We start from the raw sequence: 18,897 nt of genomic DNA, 5'->3' as shown, positions 1-18,897 counted from the left end.
AAACAGGAAGTTACTGTAACTCAGACATGCAATATCCAATCAGCCCCAAACTTCACGTTTGATAAGACTCCTGGCCTGAAGATATATACATGCAGTTATAGTCACAGCGCCACCTGCTGACAACAGGAAGTGACGTTTAATGGTGTTACAGACTCCTAGCAACATAATAAAAAGCGTCAGCAAGTTTTAAATAGGTTAGCATCATGCTAGAATCATGTTAAAACATGCTAGCAACACTTAGCTGAGAGTTAAAGCATGATATTAATACAAAGAAAAATAAGTGTAACTCATGCATACAATGTCCAATCTGACCCAAGCTTAATATGTTTGATAAGAGTCCTGGTCTGAACACAAGCCCATGCCCATATTCAGTTATAGTGATAGTGCCACCTGCTGGCAACAGGAAGTCACATGTTTAATACTGTTGTGGATGCCAAGCAACATTTTAAAAATATCAACAAGTGTTAAATAGGGTAGCAACATGCTAGAAACATGCTATAACATGTTAGCAACATTTAGCTAAGTGCTAAAGCATGCTCTTAATGCAATGAAACAGGAAGTTACTGTAACTCAGGCATGCAATGTCCAATCAGCCCCAAACTTCACATGTTTGATAAGAGTCCTGGCCTGAAGATATATACATGCCCATATTCAGCTATAGTCATAGCGCCACCAGCTGGTAATAGGAAGCCACATGTTTAATACTGTTGTGGATGCCTAGCAACATTTTAAAAATATCAACAAGTGTTAAAATAGGGTAGCAACATGTTAGAAACATGTTAGCAACATTTAGCTACGTGCTAAAGCATACTCTTAATGCAATGAAACAGGAAGTTACTGTAACTCAGGCATGCAATGTCCAATCAGCCCCAAACTTCACATGTTTGATAACAGTCCTGGCCTGAAGATATCTACATGCCAATATTCAGTTATAGTTATAGCGCCACCTACTGTCAACAGGAAGTGACATGTTTAACACTGTGACACACTATTAGCAACACACTAAAAAAGCCATTGAGTGCTAAACTAGTTTAAAACGTACTCAAACATGCTAGCAACACTTACTTAGTGCTAAAGCATGTTGTTAAAGACATAAAACAGGAAGTTACTGTAACTCAGACATGCAATGTCCAATCAGCCCCAAACTTCACGTTTGATAAGACTCCTGGCCTGAAGATATATACATGCAGTTATAGTCACAGCGCCACCTGCTGACAACAGGAAGTGACGTTTAATGGTGTTACGGACTCCTAGCAACATAATAAAAAGCGTCAGCAAGTTTTAAATAGGCTAGCATCATGCTAGAATCATGTTAAAACATGCTAGCAACACTTAGCTGAGAGCTAAAGCATGATATTAATACAAAGAAAAATAAGTGTAACTCATGCATACAATGTCCAATCTGACCCAAGCTTAATATGTTTGATAAGAGTCCTGGTCTGAACACAAGCCCATGCCCATATTCAGTTATAGTGATAGTGCCAGCTGCTGGCAACAGGAATTCACATGTTTAATACTGTTGTGGATGCCAAGCAACATTTTAAAAATATCAACAAGTGTTAAATAGGGTAGCAACATGCTAGAAACATGCTATAACATGTTAGCAACATTTAGCTAAGTGCTAAAGCATGCTCTTAATGCAATGAAACAGGAAGTTACTGTAACTCAGGCATGCAATGTCCAATCAGCCCCAAACTTCACATGTTTGATAAGAGTCCTGGCCTGAAGATATATACATGCCCATATTCAGCTATAGTCATAGTGCCACCTGCTGACAACAGGAAGTCACATGTTTAATACTGTTGTGGATGCCAAGCAACATTTTAAAAATATCAACAAGTGTTAAATAGGGTAGCAACATGCTAGAAACATGTTAGCAACATTTAGCTAAGTGCTAAAGCATACTCTTAATGCATTGAAACAGGAAGTTACTGTAACTCAGGCATGCAATGTCCAATCAGCCCCAAACTTAATATGTTTGATAAGAGTCCTGGCCTGAATACATTTACATGCCAGTATTTAGTTATAGTCATAGCGCCACCAGCTGGCAACAGCAAATTACTTGTTTTACACTAACATAAGCATGCAATGTACAATTTGCACCAAACTTGACATGTTTGCCAATAGTCCTGGGCTGAAGACATCTAAAAGCCAATATTTCGTAATAGCGCCACCTGTTGGCAGCAGGATATGTCATGACTTACACTCAAGCATGCCATGTTCAAGCTTCACCAAACTTCATATGTTTCATGAAAGCACTGGCCTGAACACATCTGCATGCCAATATTCAGTTATAGGCATAGCGCCACCAGCTGGCAGCAGGAAGATTGGCACATATCAATGACTTTGACATATTCCTCCTACATTTACTGTGTTAATAGCATAGTGCCCACCATTCGCCACCGATCGGCGGTGAGCCCGAGTGCGAGGGCCCTACCATCGCTGCTTGCAGCTTTAATTAGGGCCCGAGCACCGATGGTGTGAGGACCCTATTGGATCTGCTCCGTTTATTATTATTATTATTATTATTATTCTTCTTCTCCAAAATGAATCGCATTTTAGAGGACCTAAACATGCCCGAAAACTCACAAAACTTTGCACACTCATCAAACCTGGCGAAAATTTACGTCTGATATGGGGTTCAGAAGTGGGTGTGGCAAAATGGCTCGACAGCGCCACCTTTAGACGTTCAGCGGTGTGCGCTTTCAGCTGTGATTCACGTACATGCACGGAAATCGGTACACACATGTAACACACCAATACCTACAAAAAAGCCTCTTGGAGCAAAATCCGGAACCCAACAGGAAGTTGGTTAATATTAATATTCTCAACAAAATTTGTGTCATTTTTGCCATTTTCAGGCGTCGTACTTGAACGAACTCCTCCTAGAGATTTATTCGGATCAACGCCAAATTTTCCGAGTCTAGTCTAAAGCCCTTTGTGACGTTAAATTGTGAAGATCTAGAGTTTTCATCGGAGGGCGTGTCCGTGAAGGCCTCGCAAATTTCGATGTTTCGCCATGAAAAAGGAAGTTGCTATAACTCAGGCATACAATGTCCGATCTGTCCCAAACTTCACATGTGTGATATCACTCCTGACCTGATGACATCTACATGCCCATATTCAGTCTTACTCATAGCGCCACCTGCTGGCAACAGGAAGTGTCATGCTGTACTCTGCAACAAACTCCTCCAAGAGATTTAATCAGATCAACACCAAAATCGGTCAGTCTAATAAAAAGGCTTTAGTGATGTTAAATTGCGAATATCTTGAGTTTTCGTTGAAGGGCGTGTCCGTGGCGGCCTGACATATTTCGAGGTCTCGCCATGAATATAAAACTTGTTATAACTCAGGCATAAATGGTCAGATTTGCCTCAAACTTCACATGTTTGATAAGAGTCCTGGCCTGAACCAATCTGAAAGCCAATATTTTATTATAATCACAGCGCCACCTGTTGGCAACAGGAAATGACTTGTATCAAACTCCTCCTAGAGATTTAATGATATCAACATTATATTTGGTCAGTCTGATCTAGAGGCCTTAGAGATGTTAAATTGCGAAGATCTTGAGTTTTCGTTAAAGGGCGTGTCTGTGGCGGCGTGACAAAGTTTGATGTTTCGCCATGGACATAGAAGTTGTTATAACTCAGCCATAAAATAACCGATCTGCCTCAAACTTCACAGGTTTGGTAAGAGTCCTGGCCTGAAGACACCTAAAGGCCAATATTCAGATATTATCATAGCGCCACCTGTTGGCAGCAGGATATATCATATCTTTCACTAACTCAAACATACCAAGGTCAATCTGCACCAAACTTCATATGTTTGATGAAAGTGGTGGCCTGAACACATCTACATGCCAATAATCAGTTATAGGCATAGCGCCACCAGCTGGCAGCAGGAAATTTGGCACATTTAAGTGATTTTCATTTATTTTTCCTACATTTACTGTATTAAAAGCATACTGCCCACCGTTTGCTGTTTTCATGAAGCCACCGGTCGGCGGTGAGCCCGGGTGCGAGGGCCCGTTCATCGCTGCTTGCAGCTTTAATTCTTCTTCTTCTTCTTCTTCTCCAAAGTGAAAAGTCTTTTTGAGGGCCTAAACATGCCCGAAAACTCACGAAACTTTGCACACGCATCAGACCTGGCGAAAATTTACATCTGATATGGTTTTCAAAAGTGGGTGTGGCAAAATGGCTCGATAGCGCCACCTATAAAATTTCAACGGAGTGCCCCTCGAGCTACGTTTTATGTACATGTACGAAACTCGGTACACATATGTAACACACCAATACCTACAAAAAAGTCTCCTGGTGCAACATCCGAAACCCAACAGGAAGTCCGTTATATTGAATTTCCTGTATGATTTTTGTGCAATTTTTGCCATTTTCAGGCCTCATACTTTAACGAACTCCTCCTACAGTTTTTATCCGATCATCTTCAAATTTGCTGAGTGTCATCATAAGGCCTTTGCGATGTTAAATTGCGAAGCTTTAGAGTTTTCGTCGAAGGGCGTGTCCGTGGCGGCCGGACAAACTTTGATGTTTCGCCATGAAAAAGGAAGTTGCTATAACTCAGGCATACGATGTCCGATCTGCCTCAAACTTCACATGTTTGATGACAGTCCGGTCCTGAACACACATCAGTGCCCATATTCAGTTATAGTCATAGCGCCACCTGCTGACAACAGGAAATGACATGTTTAACACTGTTACGGACTCCTAGAAACATATTGAAAAGCGTTAACAAGTCTTAAATAGGCTAGCAACATGCTACAAACATGCTAAAACATGCTAGCAACACTTAGCTAAGAGCTAAAGCATGCTATTAATACAAATACAAAAGGAAATTGCTGTAACTCATGTATATAATGTTGAATCTGACCCAAACTTAATATTCAACATGCTACAAAAATAATAAAGCATGCTAGCAACACTTAGCTAATATGTTAAAGCATGCTAATAATACAATGAAACAGGAAGTTACTCTAACTCAGGCATACAATGTCCAATCAGCCCCAAACTTAACATGTTTGATTAGAATCCTGGCCTAAACACACGCCAATGCCCGTATTCAGTTATAGTCATAGCGCCACCAGCTGGTAACAGGAAGCCACATGTTTAATACTGTTGTGGATGCCTAGCAACATTTTAAAAAAATTCAACAACTGTTAAACAGGGTAGCAACATGCTAGAAACATACTATAACATGTTAGCAACATTTAGCTAAGTGCTAAAGCATACTCTTAATGCAATGAAACAGGAAGTTACTCTAACTCAGGCATGCAATGTCCAATCAGCCCCAAACTTCACATGTTTGATAACAGTCCTGACCTGAAGATATCTACATGCCAATATTCAGTTATAGTCATAGCGCCACCTACTGTCAACAGGAAGTGACATGTTTAACACTGTGACACACTATTGGCAACACACTAAAAAAGCCATTGAGTGCTAAACTAGTTTAAAACGTACCCAAACATGCTAGCAGCACTTACTTAGTGCTAAAGCATGTTGTTAAAGACATAAAACAGGAAGTTACTGTAACTCAGGCATGCAATGTCCAATCAGCCCCAAACTTCACATGTTTGATAAGACTCCTGGCCTGAAGATATATACATGCCCATATTCAGTTATAATCACAGCGCCACCTGCTGACAACAGGAAGTGACATTTAATGGTATTACGGACTCCTAGCAACATATTAAAAAGCGTTAGCAAGTTTTAAATAGGCTAGCATCATGCTAGAATCATGTTAAAACATGCTAGCAACACTTAGCTAAGAGCTAAAGCATGATATTAATACAAAGAAAAATAAGTGTAACTCATGCATACAATGTCCAATCTGACCCAAGCTTAATATGTTTGATAAGAGTCCTGGTCTGAACACAAGCCCATGCCTATATTCAGTTATAGTCATAGTGCCACCTGCTGGTAACAGAAAGTCACATGTTTAATACCGATGTGGATGCCCAGCAACATTTTAAAAATATCAACAAGTGTTAAATAGGGTAGCAACATGCTAGAAACATGTTAGCAACATTTAGCTAAGTGCTAAAGCATACTCTTAATGCAAATGAAACAGGAAGTTACTGTAACTCAGGCATGCAATGTCCAATCAGCCCCAAACTTAATATGTTTGATAAGAGTCCTGGCCTGAATACATTTACATGCCAATATTTAGTTATAGTCATAGCGCCACCAGCTGGCAACAGTAAATTACTTGTTTTACACTAACTTAAGAATGCAATGTACAATTTGCACCAAACTTGACATGATTGCCAATAGTCCTGGCCTGAAGACATCTAAAAGCCAATATTTCATAATAGCGCCACCTGTTGGTAGCAGGATATGTCATGACTTACACTCAAGCATGCCATGTTCAATCTTCACCAAACTTCATATGTTTGATAAAAGCGCCGGCCTGAACACATCTGCATGCCAATATTCAGTTATAGGCATAGCGCCACCAGCTGGCAGCAGGAAGATTGGCACATATCAATGACTTTGACATATTCCTCCTACATTTACTGTGTTAATAGCATAGTGCCCACCATTCGCCACCGATCGGCGGTGAGCCAGAGTGCGAGGGCCCTACCATCGCTGCTTGCAGCTTTAATTATTATTATTATTTTTTTTTCAATGTTTTGGGGGATTTCGGGGGCCTTAACATACACGAAAACTCTTGAAACTTTGCACACACATTGGAACCTGCGGCCATCAGGGCCGGACAGACTTTGACATGGGGGGGTCACCTGGGGGGGGCATGGCACAGCGTTAAAAATTGCGACTTTTGAAGGGCTCTGGAGCGCACAACGGTTGACCTACAGTCACCAAAATTCATACACATATAGACCTCATCGGGCCGAACAAATTTCACACTCATAGTCCGTGCTTCGCCAAACAGGAAGTCGGCTATTCAGGGATGTCTAAAAAGTGCATGCAATGGAATTTGAAATACTCCTACTAGGCCTTTCCACCGATGGCCACCAAACTCGGTCAGCATGATCTCAAGACATTGGGGACGCAAAATTGCCAGGGTATTTTTGATATCTCGAACGGTTTGACCGTGACGGGGCGACAAATTTATGGCGAGAAATGAGAAACAGGAAGTGCCTAATAACTTTGACATACTTTGTCTGATTTTGACCAAACTTCAGCAGTTTGTTCATCGTCTGATGCCGATCACAGAGATGGGACTATTATGAGTCAAAGTTATAGCGCCACCAACTGGCAGCAGAAAGCGTGACGTTTTTGAAACGCTTTAAACTCAGCCTCTTAATTTTACTCAATTTGCTTCAAACTTCATCCCAATAATGTCAAAACACGACCGATAAGAATCTGTGAAGGGCGTTATCCATAACTTTTATCATGTTGCCATGGCAACGTGTCAAACTTTAACTTTAGTTTTTTGTGTTTTTGAGCCACTTAAAATGCTTAGAATTTCATGAAACTCAACACACACATCTGTATTAATGACAGTTAAACACTGATAAAAGCCCATAAATGGGCGTGGAGCAGGCGCTTCATAGCGCCACCTTTTGACAAAAGTTGGGGAGTTACTTTGTCCTACAGTCACCAAACTCGGTATATATATTGAACTCATCAAGCCGGACAACTTTCTAATTTACACCCATTAGCTACGACCAACAGGAAGTCAGCTATTTTTATTTAAATATGGATTTTTGGAAAAATCAAGCTGTGGAATTTGAAATACTCCTCCTAGACCTTTCCACCGATGGCCACCAAACTCGGTCAGCATGATCTCAAGATATTGGGAAAGCAAAATTGCCAGGGGATTTTTGGTATCTCGAACGGTTTGGCCTTGGCAGGGCGACAAATTATGGCGAGAAATGAGAAACAGGAAATGTCTAATAATTTTGACACACTTTATCTGATTTTGACCAAACTTAAGCAGTTTGTTCGTCGTATGATACCGATCACAGAGATGTGACTATTATGAGTCAAAGTTATAGCGCCACCAACTGGCAGCAGGAAGTGTGTTGCTTGCAAAACGCTTTTAAATCAACCTCTTAATTTTACTCAATTTGCTTCAAACTTCATCAGAATAATATCAAAACACGGCCGATGAGAATCTGTGAAGGGGTCCTTGATACATCAAATGCTGTTGCCATGGCAACATGTCAAACTTTAACATTTGTTTCCTGTGTTTTTAAATATAGCTGTGAATAAATTCATATCACTCATAGCAGAATCAGACAGTTCACACCAAACTTTGTCAACATGATGCCAAGATACTGAAGATGTTAAATTGTGAACGGCTTTGGGACATCTTGAACGGTGTTGATGTGGTGATTTATGAAAGTAACAATAAAAAAGATGAAGAGTTATTTTCATATATCTTTAAATTGCATTATTCTAACTCATCAAAACTTTTTACATATAAAGAACAAGAAATTCTTAGGAAATACGTGTAGTTTCAAAATGTTATCATGCTCAGAGGCCCCAAAAACATTAAAAGTGTCACATAAATTTGTCAGATTAAAGCTCTAATACCAGGGATGAACACTAGAGGTCCTCATAAGATAAGGAATCGTTTGACCTCTAATGCTATTTAGCTCATTCTCAGTGTATAAGAGTGAAAATAATCCATAGAATCAGTTGATATAGACTGTACTGTCAGTGTACTTTTACATAATTATTTTGTATAGGTGCTTAAAGAGCATTAAAATCTTTTTTTAATCTTTTAAGGAAAAATTATATGATTTATATACATATATACAATCTCACTGATAGAATAAAAAATCTTATAAGCATGACACTATACTGCTCAGTTCACTTAATTAGAATGAGAAACAAATACATCAACTAAGTTAATATGTATTTATTTTTAATATATTTGTTTATAATTATTTCACAGATGCTTATAGATCATTAAAATAATATTTAAAAATGGATGTAGATCATAAAACATGGTAACTATTTAAAATAGGGTCTCTTTTGTTAACATTGGTTAATGAACTAACACACGAACGAACAACGAACAATATATTTGTACTCGATTTTCTTCAAACTTCATCAGAATGATGTAAAAACACGGCCGATGAGAGTCTGTAAAGGCATCCCTGATGCATCAAATGCTGTTGCCATGGCAAATAAATAAAAATACAAAATACATTCAAATATTTGTTTCCTGTGTTTTTGAGGCAGATAGCGTGCCTAGAATTTTATTTTCCATTTTCAATTTTCAATGATTTATTATATATTTAAAGTGCAGCATCCTAACTCTTTGAAACTTTTTTCATACAAATAACTATTCATTATGATTAAACACAGTTCATTTCATAATTATACAAAACTCCACGAATGAAAGAAAATTAAAAAACAAATCTGATCTCACTCTGCTCTGCACTCTATGTGTGTGTTTGTGTGGTAAGTGGCTGAGTGTAAGGAGGTGGGATGGGTGGTAAGAGAAAGAGTCAGACAGGAGGAGAGACAGTTAGGGTTAGTCCAAAGGGTTATTGTGAATGCATGTGCCAACTGGGCACCGTTTTCCTGATGCTATCGGGATGGCGACTGCCAGACGGCGAGGGCCCGGTCAACGCTGCTTGCAGCTTTAATTATTATTATTATTTATTTATTTTTTCAATGTTTTGGGGGATTTCAGGGGCCTTAACATACACGAAAACTCTTGAAACTTTGCACACACATTGGAACCTGCGGCCATCAGGGCCGGACAGACTTTGACATGGGGGGGTCACCTGGGGGGGGCATGGCACAGCGTTAAAAATTGCGACTTTTGAAGGGCTCTGGAGCGCACAACGGTTGACCTACAGTCACCAAAATTCATACACATATAGACCTCATCGGGCCGAACAAATTTCACACTCATAGTCCGTGCTTCGCCAAACAGGAAGTCGGCTATTCAGGGATGTCTAAAAAGTGCATGCAATGGAATTTGAAATACTCCTACTAGGCCTTTCCACCGATGGCCACCAAACTCGGTCAGCATGATCTCAAGACATTGGGGACGCAAAATTGCCAGGGGATTTTTGATATCTCGAACGGTTCGACCGAGACGGGGCGACAAATTTATGGCGAGAAATGAGAAACAGGAAGTGCCTAATAACTTTGACATACTTTGTCTGATTTTGACCAAACTTCAGCAGTTTGTTCATCGTCTGATGCCGATCACAGAGATGTGACTATTATGAGTCAAAGTTATAGCGCCACCAACTGGCAGCAGAAAGCGTGACGTTTTTGAAACGCTTTAAACTCAGCCTCTTAATTTTACACACACACACACACACACACACACACACACACACACACACACACACACACACACACACACACACACACACTTGTTTTTGTACATTGTGGGGGTCACCTGTCAGAAATGCTACTTTGTGGGGACCGGCCTTTCCTCTGGTCTTACAGGCCTTAAAAAGATCATTTGACACAAACTAAAAAGCCTATTTAAAAGCATCACTTCAGATTACAAATATTCCACTACAAAAGTTACAAACATGGCACAGAGGTTACTTGTGGGGACATTTCAGGCATTGAGTAAATTTGGGGTCCGGCAAACACACAACCAGTCTTTGGTCATTGTGGGGATAAAACATTAATGTTTGCAGCACAGAACTTGACTGAACGGATACGGTAGTTTACACTAATTATTTTCTCTATGAGTTGTTAGATCTTCTGAAGTGAAGTAAAGCAGTGTGTTAAGCAAAGTTGTTTTTTTAATCAACTTTATGGGGCAGTACAGTGTGTGTGATTATATAATGGCTTTCACATGATTTCCTATTAGCACACTACAGGACCCCACAACGTAACACCAGAAACAACCAGTGTGTAAGTGCTGCTGTTTGATCTCAAGACTGAAAATAACATTTAAAATAATATTTTTTATAATAAATGCTGTTTGACTGAAAACACAAACAAAACAAAAAAAACTGTAAAAATGACAAAAGCAGTAAAACAAATGTCAAACCTCTCTCCAAAGCCAGCGATCGCCATTCACCAGAAAGCCCAAGAGTTCTCTTTAGTTGCATCAATGCTTCAATAAGAGAAACATGATATTTTAATGAATGTTTTGCCAGACAATTAAAAAAACTAAAACATGAATACAAAGACAATGTAAATTTTGAAAACTTACCAGCACTTCTTGTTTTGCCAAGTAAAGTCAAAGATAAGGCCTGTATTTGGACAGATGTGTCTTCAATGTTCTTCTCCAAAATCATTTCTCCTCTGTATTCAACAACAAAATCTCCTTTATTGAAAGGCAAACATTGCACAATCTAAAAAGAAGAGTAAATATTACACAGGTAGTACATTTTTGTAGGCAAGTAATAAATACTACAATGTTAGACTACGCTTAAAAGTTTGGGATCAGTAAGATTTCCAATATTTTTTAAATAAGTATTTTCTGCTCTTTAAGGGGGGGGGGGGGGGGGGCTTTCTCGATAACGCTGTCTCTTACAGGGCCGTGCAGAGACCTTTAAAGGGGCAGGTGTTCAAAGTATAAAAAGGGCACCTGGAACAAGACATTATGGAGCCTCTCGGGTCCATCACCTCATTGTAGGCATCCAGTTACTTAAGTAACAAGTAACAATGTCATTAATAAGACAAATAATGCATTATTCGACGTTTTAATTGCATGTATGTTTAGTTCAGGACTCAAACAATAGAATTAGTAATATTTTAAAAGGGGCTCTCTAAATAGGGCTGTGCTCAAAACATCAGAACAGCAATACTGTACTCTATATTGTGACACATTCCTTGCTGATATACGTATTATCACAGAGGCTGTGAAGCAGTTCTGAGAAAGAAACAGAACATATAAGACCATTTTAATGTTTAAAGGTTTAAAAATATTTTCTTTGGACCTATTCCTTTTGATTTTAAATTGTTGTGTATTCAATTGTCAAACCTTAAGATGTTCTTCTCTCTGTTAAACACAATAATAAAGAACAGCTGTTATATTCAACTCTGTGTGGTCACTATTGAAAATATATGTGGCCCCTGATGTATTGTATTGTATTGTAAGATTGTAGACGGTAGAATATTAAGGCATAAATTGGCATGATTTATAATTCAGATACAGGTTCATACAAAAACAAAATATCTTCTACACCTTTCTTTATACCATTAAAAGTGATAAATCGAGCTTATTATTTATTATATTTATTTAAAACATAAATATTATGGTCTTAATTGTTTAGATTTTTAGAAGGCACATTAACTTCTTTCACATTTACAACTCTGTGTTTGCTGCATAAAAACGTAGGTCAATAATTGCAATAATTTGACCACAAAGAGCCAACAGTATCTGGCTGCGTCCTGCAGCACTAAAGACACGCCCGCAACTCAAGACACGCCCCCTAAAGACACGCCCCATAGCCGTGACGTCACCATATGTAAACATGCCTAAAGCTCATGACACGCCCACTAAAGACACGCCCCCTAGACGAGGACGCAGACAGATGACATTCTTTTTTCAGCGTTGCAAAATACACTTAAGAGAAAAAAAGAACTAACAGTTTATTTTCAAATTGGCGCAAATCTAATAATTAGCAGTTTAATTTCAAACTGGCTCCAGTGAAAAAACATTTAAACAATTCAAACACTTTATATGATGAACAAGGAATTAATTTTAATATGGCAAACAAACAAAACAAATATGGCTTTTTCCCTCTCTCTTATTCACTGGCACGCAGTCACGCCAGGACCAGCAATAGATACAGGTTAATAAAAAATAGCCTAAATTGGTCCTTAATGACATCCGTATGAACTTTTATTCCCTTCTGTCCTAAAATGGACACAAACGTATGCTCACACACACACACACACACACACACACACACACACACACACACACACACACACACACACACACACACACACACACACACACACACACACACACACACACACACACACACACACACACACACACACCCACCCCATGACCAGCAATAGATACATGTACATAAAAAATAACCTAAATTCATCATCAATTTTTAAATTAAAAACAAATGGGTCCATGAGCCATGACTGCATATTCTTCTTCAATGAAGGTGTTCCCATGCAAGACGAATTCCTCCAGCGCCTCCTCACATTCGTAGGCCCCCATGGTGAGGAAGCGTGGGGCCTGTACTTCGCCCTTGAAGGCATTGGCTTCTTTCAACTGGTTCTGCTACTTGCTGGCTTCTTGCGTGTTTTCTATGTTCTGTTGAAGAGATCAAATATAACTAGATTTGCAATTCCAGGGAATTAGCAGTGCATGCAAAGGAAACCACTGCCCTGCCCTCCACCCAGCTTTTATGGATGACATTTCTGTCTATTTTGCAATAATACTTCATACTGTACATCTACATTAAAGACTATGGTCTGCTCACACCATATCTGGTGCTTTTAAATAGGAAACTGTGTCTCCAAAGTATCTTACTATGGAAGTTTCCTGTTCTTCCATGTCGGTAACCTGACCAAAAAAATAAACAAGTCATTAGCTATGGGTAAAAAAAAATCAAATAAAATAAAATACATGCTGGTTTTTGCTGGGGTTTGAAATGTTTTGAACCCCTCAATACCCCAAACTTGTCCTATGTTAGAATGGATGTTAAAAGAATATGTGCTTAATCTGAAGTGTGTTACATTAAAAGAAGTATCATGAAGGGGTGAAAACATGCCTATATCTCCACCCGCACACTACCTTTGCCCAACCTAAGCACTGATATAAGCCTCATCTAAGATTTCTTTGCATTGAAAGGGGGGGAGGTATGCAGTGAAACACCTGCAGAGCCCACATACACACCTTCCCTGCCCTGGTCTACCACGTTGTTTTTGTTACTAGAGAATGTATGGTAATGTGAATGTAATGTGTGTCCAGCCATCCAGGGAGCTCTGGCATAACAGAAATAGATGATGCAGGAAAGGCAAGATGACAGATGAGAGAGGGTGGGTATTACCACGGATACATCCATGTTGACAATCTGACCAAAAAAAAAAAAAAGTCATTAATACTTTGTGATCTTAGTGTGATGCTACTGTGATGCTCTTGACTGAAAACTGACCATGGCATCATCCAAAATGAAGGGATCATTCTTCCCCCGTTTTGCTTCGCCAACAGCCTAATAAAGTAATCACAAACCCAAGTTAAACAGCGATTGTCATGTGTCAGGCCTACTTCAGACAGTTTTATGTTCCCATTTCACTACATGAATTGCAGATGACTAGTCTGTTCTTCATTTGTCGTGCCATGAGTTTCTGTTATGACTGGCTTGAAATTACAAACTTTTACCTCCGTCTCCTCATGTCTTCACCTCCTCAGGCGACTTACTGGGTGTCGAAGGCCGCTTAGCAATTCCCTTGACGCCTCTGTCCAGTGAGCGAACACTTCTTCATGGCTAGATAATGTGGTTTTTGGAGGTAGTTATTTCATTTTCCCCACATCAGAAATGCAAACATTATAACATGAATCCTGCCATGAACAGTTAAATATCTGAATGCCCACGTGTGACTTACTTGTCCAGTGGGAAATTTTCCATCAACATCACACACCACCACTTCCTCAGCACTGACATATCCTCCTGAACAAAACAAAGATAGAAAAACATTTTAGTAAATATGTTTTTAAATATATATTTTAAAAGCTACCCCAAGCAAATAGAAATAACAGTTCCTTACAATTGTGTAGTCAAAAGGAGCATCCAGAGCAATGTAAAAGGCAGACAGCACAAAAACAAAGAGCATAAAATGATGGGGCGTTGCTAGACCCTTTTTACTGGGGCACGTGCCCCGGTAAAAATATGCGGTGCCCCAGTAAAATCTCCAATTTGAGTTATAATTTTCGTTGATAATCCCAAAATAAAGACATTAAACTACATGTAAAAACTGAATTTATGAGTAATGGGGGCCTGTGCCCCAGTAGTGCTTTAGGTCTAGCAACTCCCGGTGGTATTAAGACATGAACTAACCGTAAAGCTAAAATAAATCTCACCATCAGCATAAAGATGCCACAGTCTGAAACCTCAGAATCTTCTTCTTCTTTGACTTTCATTGGCAGTTCACAAGCGATGTGTACTACCGCCATCTCCTGGGCTGTGGTGTGATCGACTTTCAGAACGGTAAAGACACGCCTTTTTCTAAAGTTACGCCTGCTCGCGACACGCCCCTGTCTTGCAGGACGCAGCCGGACCCTACTCCCACAGAGACAGCCGTTGTGTGTCTGCTGCCGCCGGATCACGGTTGTAAAAGCAAGGGTTAGGGTTAGGGATTAGAATCGCACGTACTAACAGGCTGTTTTGAAAGATGCTTCCGGAGCTCGCAAAATCCACTTAGCCTGCGCGGCGAATGGGCACGCTGGAGCCCGCCACCCTATTGGGAAGAAAGAAAGCCAACAGAGCCGCCCAACGTGGGGCTCGAACCCACGACCCTGAGATTAAGAGTCTCATGCTCTACCAGCTGAGCTAGCCGGGCTGGTTGTGGTCTCCTTCACCGGGTCGGACGCAGTTTTCATCGGCTCCCAAATGACAAAGGCGAAACGGAGGCTCTCGCGTTGTGCGAGACTGTCGAGCCGTCCCGTGGGTAGGGCTTAGAGCAGGCTTAGAGTTTTCTTCTGTCAGTTTTGACCCAATCTGTTTTTGAGAAGCGCAGTTTGACCCAGCAGTACGGGCCAACAACATGTTCTGTCTTGCCGCGTGAAGGCGGTTCAATGCTTTGGACAGCGTATGGTTGAGATGTGATTTTCCACCAATTTGGGGCACCTTTCTTATGGAAATCAAGGATAAATCTATATAAGGATAAGGATAAATCTTCTATATTTCGGTGGTCTTTTGCAAACACTAGATTTATATGTCAATTCCAACATAACACCGACTGTTACGCAACAGTCCCGGGATCGTTAATAGTTACGCCTCCAACATTTGCATCGCCCAATCATCGGTAACGTCAGTACATCAGTAAAACAAGGCAAGCCACTGAAGGGACACGGTTAGCTTAATGCTAGCACTAGCCTGTTACATTGCAGTACAAAAGATATCACTTACCACATAAACAGAGAGATGACTGTGCTGATGATGGTGAATGATGGAGAAATAACTGCGCTGATGATGGCGAATGATTTACAGATCCAGAGTATCACCGAGAAGCAGCTGAACTTGTGTGGTAAGAAGTGCTCCCTCTGCATTATAACTTTACACAGAGCACATGGATCACAGTAATGAGACTAAAATGTCTGCGATACAAAACAGCAGATTCAACAAACCACATATTAAAAGCCGCTAGAGCTCCTAATTAAATATATATTTTTATCAATGTGCCAGCTATAGAGATGAGCAGCTCTGTGAAACAGCCAATCGGAGCAGAGCTCATTAATATTCATGAAGCTTCCAAAAAAGGCAATAACAGAGCATTTCATTCTAGGGACAAATCCTAGGGTTGTAAATGGTCCTGTAAAACCATTTCTGAAGATTGTTTGCCCTTTCCTATGCCATATACCTTCTATGCAGATATCAAAGAACAAATTAAAATATTCTCTCAATGCATTTTATGGCAACTTTAAGTTGATAGAACCAGCTGACATCTTATCCTGACATTCTGAATGTCAAGGATGGTGACACCCACCAACAAAAATGTAAAAAAAAAAAAAAAAAAAAATCTCAATCATAGCAACTCATAAGATTTTTAATCTGATATTTACATTTCTCAGAGACTACTCTGATCATACTCTCTTCTTCTATGCTGCTAATATGGCACACAGAACGTTCATCAATGGTGTGGAGCATAGGAAATAAACCATTACTCCACACCCGATTCACGCTCAGAAAAGAGTATCAAAGCTCATCATCGTAGTTTAGGAGACACTACACTTTTGAAACACATTTCCTAGTTAGAAACTATAGAAATGATCCCTGAAAGTATAGTCTTGACCTCCATTTTGCAAAACCAGCTTAGGCGAGTTCTGACACTTTGAGTCTCAGAGATGGTTACAACCTAACAACAGAGATGAGAAAAATTACATTTGAATATCCCATCCTCGTCGTTCGGCTCCTTTAGCAGTAATCCTCGGTCCTGGGGACCCCACTCTGCACTTTTTGTGTCTTCCTTATCTGACACACTCAGTTCAGTTCACTGAGTGCTCTACTAATGAGCTGATGGTCTGAATCGGGAGTGTTAAATAAAAGGACCACGGAAAGTGACGAGGTGGTTGAGTGGTTAAGGCGATGCGAGGCTAATCCGTTGTGCTCGGCACACCTTGGTTTGCATGGGTTTGAATCCCATCCTCTTCATTTGATGATTTAGCACCACTGAGAGCCCACCGGAACAGACAGGCCCAACCCGTTTACGATGTGTAGCAATTGAATGACGGCTGTTACTGCACTATTAGAGGATTGAGACTCCCTTAACTTTTGTATACTGTTGAGGACTGACATTACTGGTACTGACTGGTTCATCTGACAAAACATAAAACACCCCCAACACCATCTTGCTCCTCCAACAACTGTCTAAAGAATGAGAAACATGTAACCAATTGAAATTATACTTAATGTGTAGATGAAATCGTAACATCAAATTAAAGATACACAATTATAAACTTGGATTACTCCTAATGTTTAGTCAACACAACAGAGATATGCAGATGATATTTAAAAGACCATTTATTTAGTAAAACACCATCTTATATACAATACTGTAATCAAACACACACACACACACACACACAGATTAAAGACACAAATTCATCAAAACAAATGTAAAATACAAATACTAAATATTAATACATCAAAAACTTTACATCAAATTGTATATTAATAAGAACAAGAGCTTACAAGATTCTGACACTTGCAGTGTCATGTTATTAAATCATACTGTCAATGAAATCAATCATGTTGTTCAGTGGTGCAAGAACCATAGAACACAGGTACTATAGACAAAGAACAAGTTGATAAACTAATACATCAAAAACTACAATGAAAGGCATATATTATATCATGTGAGCGGAACCAGTGTGGATTAGCTGAGAAGAACAAATTGTTCTATGGTTAGGGAACCAAGAAACCAGTGTGAAGACACGCCCCCTTCACGCACCCATGTGTGCTTTAAAACAGTGGTTGATTACACTTCAGGAAAATTAAAAATTGCAACATCCCAGTGCTGGACCCGTTTCACCATTTTGGACATCTAAATCTACCCAACTCAATCCAAACTGGGGGTCAAGCATGGCGGCAAGTAGATGCGATGATTAAATGGTTGCTCCGGATCTCCCTCGTCCATGTTGATCCTTCGGAAAATTCCTGAGAACCTCTTCTTTAAAGACTTTTTCATCGCTCTGACAATCTGCAGAAAGTGCACTTCCATCTTGATGAGATGCAACCGTAAGTCCAGAATGGTGGGGACCACCATGCTGATAGTAACAGCAGTGTCTCCTTCCGTGAGGTCAGTTGCCTCAGAAAATGGCTCGAGCAAAGCACAAAGGTCGGTCAGCTGAGCCCATTCTCGGCTTGAAAACACCAAATTTTCTGTGTCACTACACATTTCTGTGATGCTCCGGTGGTCAAGTGTGGTGAGAGCCTTTAACTGCTTATAGGTACTATTCCAGCGGGTGTTGTTTGCTGCTGGGATAGACTTATTAGAGCCAAAGTGGGCCTCAAACATGTCCCTATGCTTGCTACTGCTGTGCAGCAGAGTTGTGAATTTACTGGCCTTGGCAATGGCTCTAGCTATTGCCTTTACCTCTTTCATCCCGTCATTGATGACGAGTTGCAGCGAGTGGGCGAAGCAAGAAAGACGTTCACCTGATGACCATGGCTCTACATGTTCTGCATCCTCCCACATTGTTTCATCATTGAGGTCATCACTGCTGTCACCTTCAGGCTGCTCTACTTCTGGCATCCTCACTTTAAAGGCCCGCTTCATATTGGACGCATTA

The 18,897-nt window shown here is 40.0% G+C and overlaps 1 non-coding gene across 1 annotated transcript; it reads right to left on the bottom strand.

Annotated features, from left to right (window-relative positions):
* Positions 1-16,679: 16,679 nt before the first annotated feature.
* On the bottom strand, positions 16,680-16,895 carry LOC141347666 (small nucleolar RNA U3). Its single transcript, XR_012357396.1, has one exon. It is a non-coding gene; the product is annotated as a small nucleolar RNA U3 (small nucleolar RNA).
* Positions 16,896-18,897: the final 2,002 nt, after the last annotated feature.

This window comes from Garra rufa, chromosome 1 (assembly GCF_049309525.1).
Source record: "Garra rufa chromosome 1, GarRuf1.0, whole genome shotgun sequence".
NCBI classification, from domain to species: domain Eukaryota; kingdom Metazoa; phylum Chordata; class Actinopteri; order Cypriniformes; family Cyprinidae; genus Garra; species Garra rufa.
This window is presented reverse-complemented; position numbering and strand designations above follow the sequence as displayed.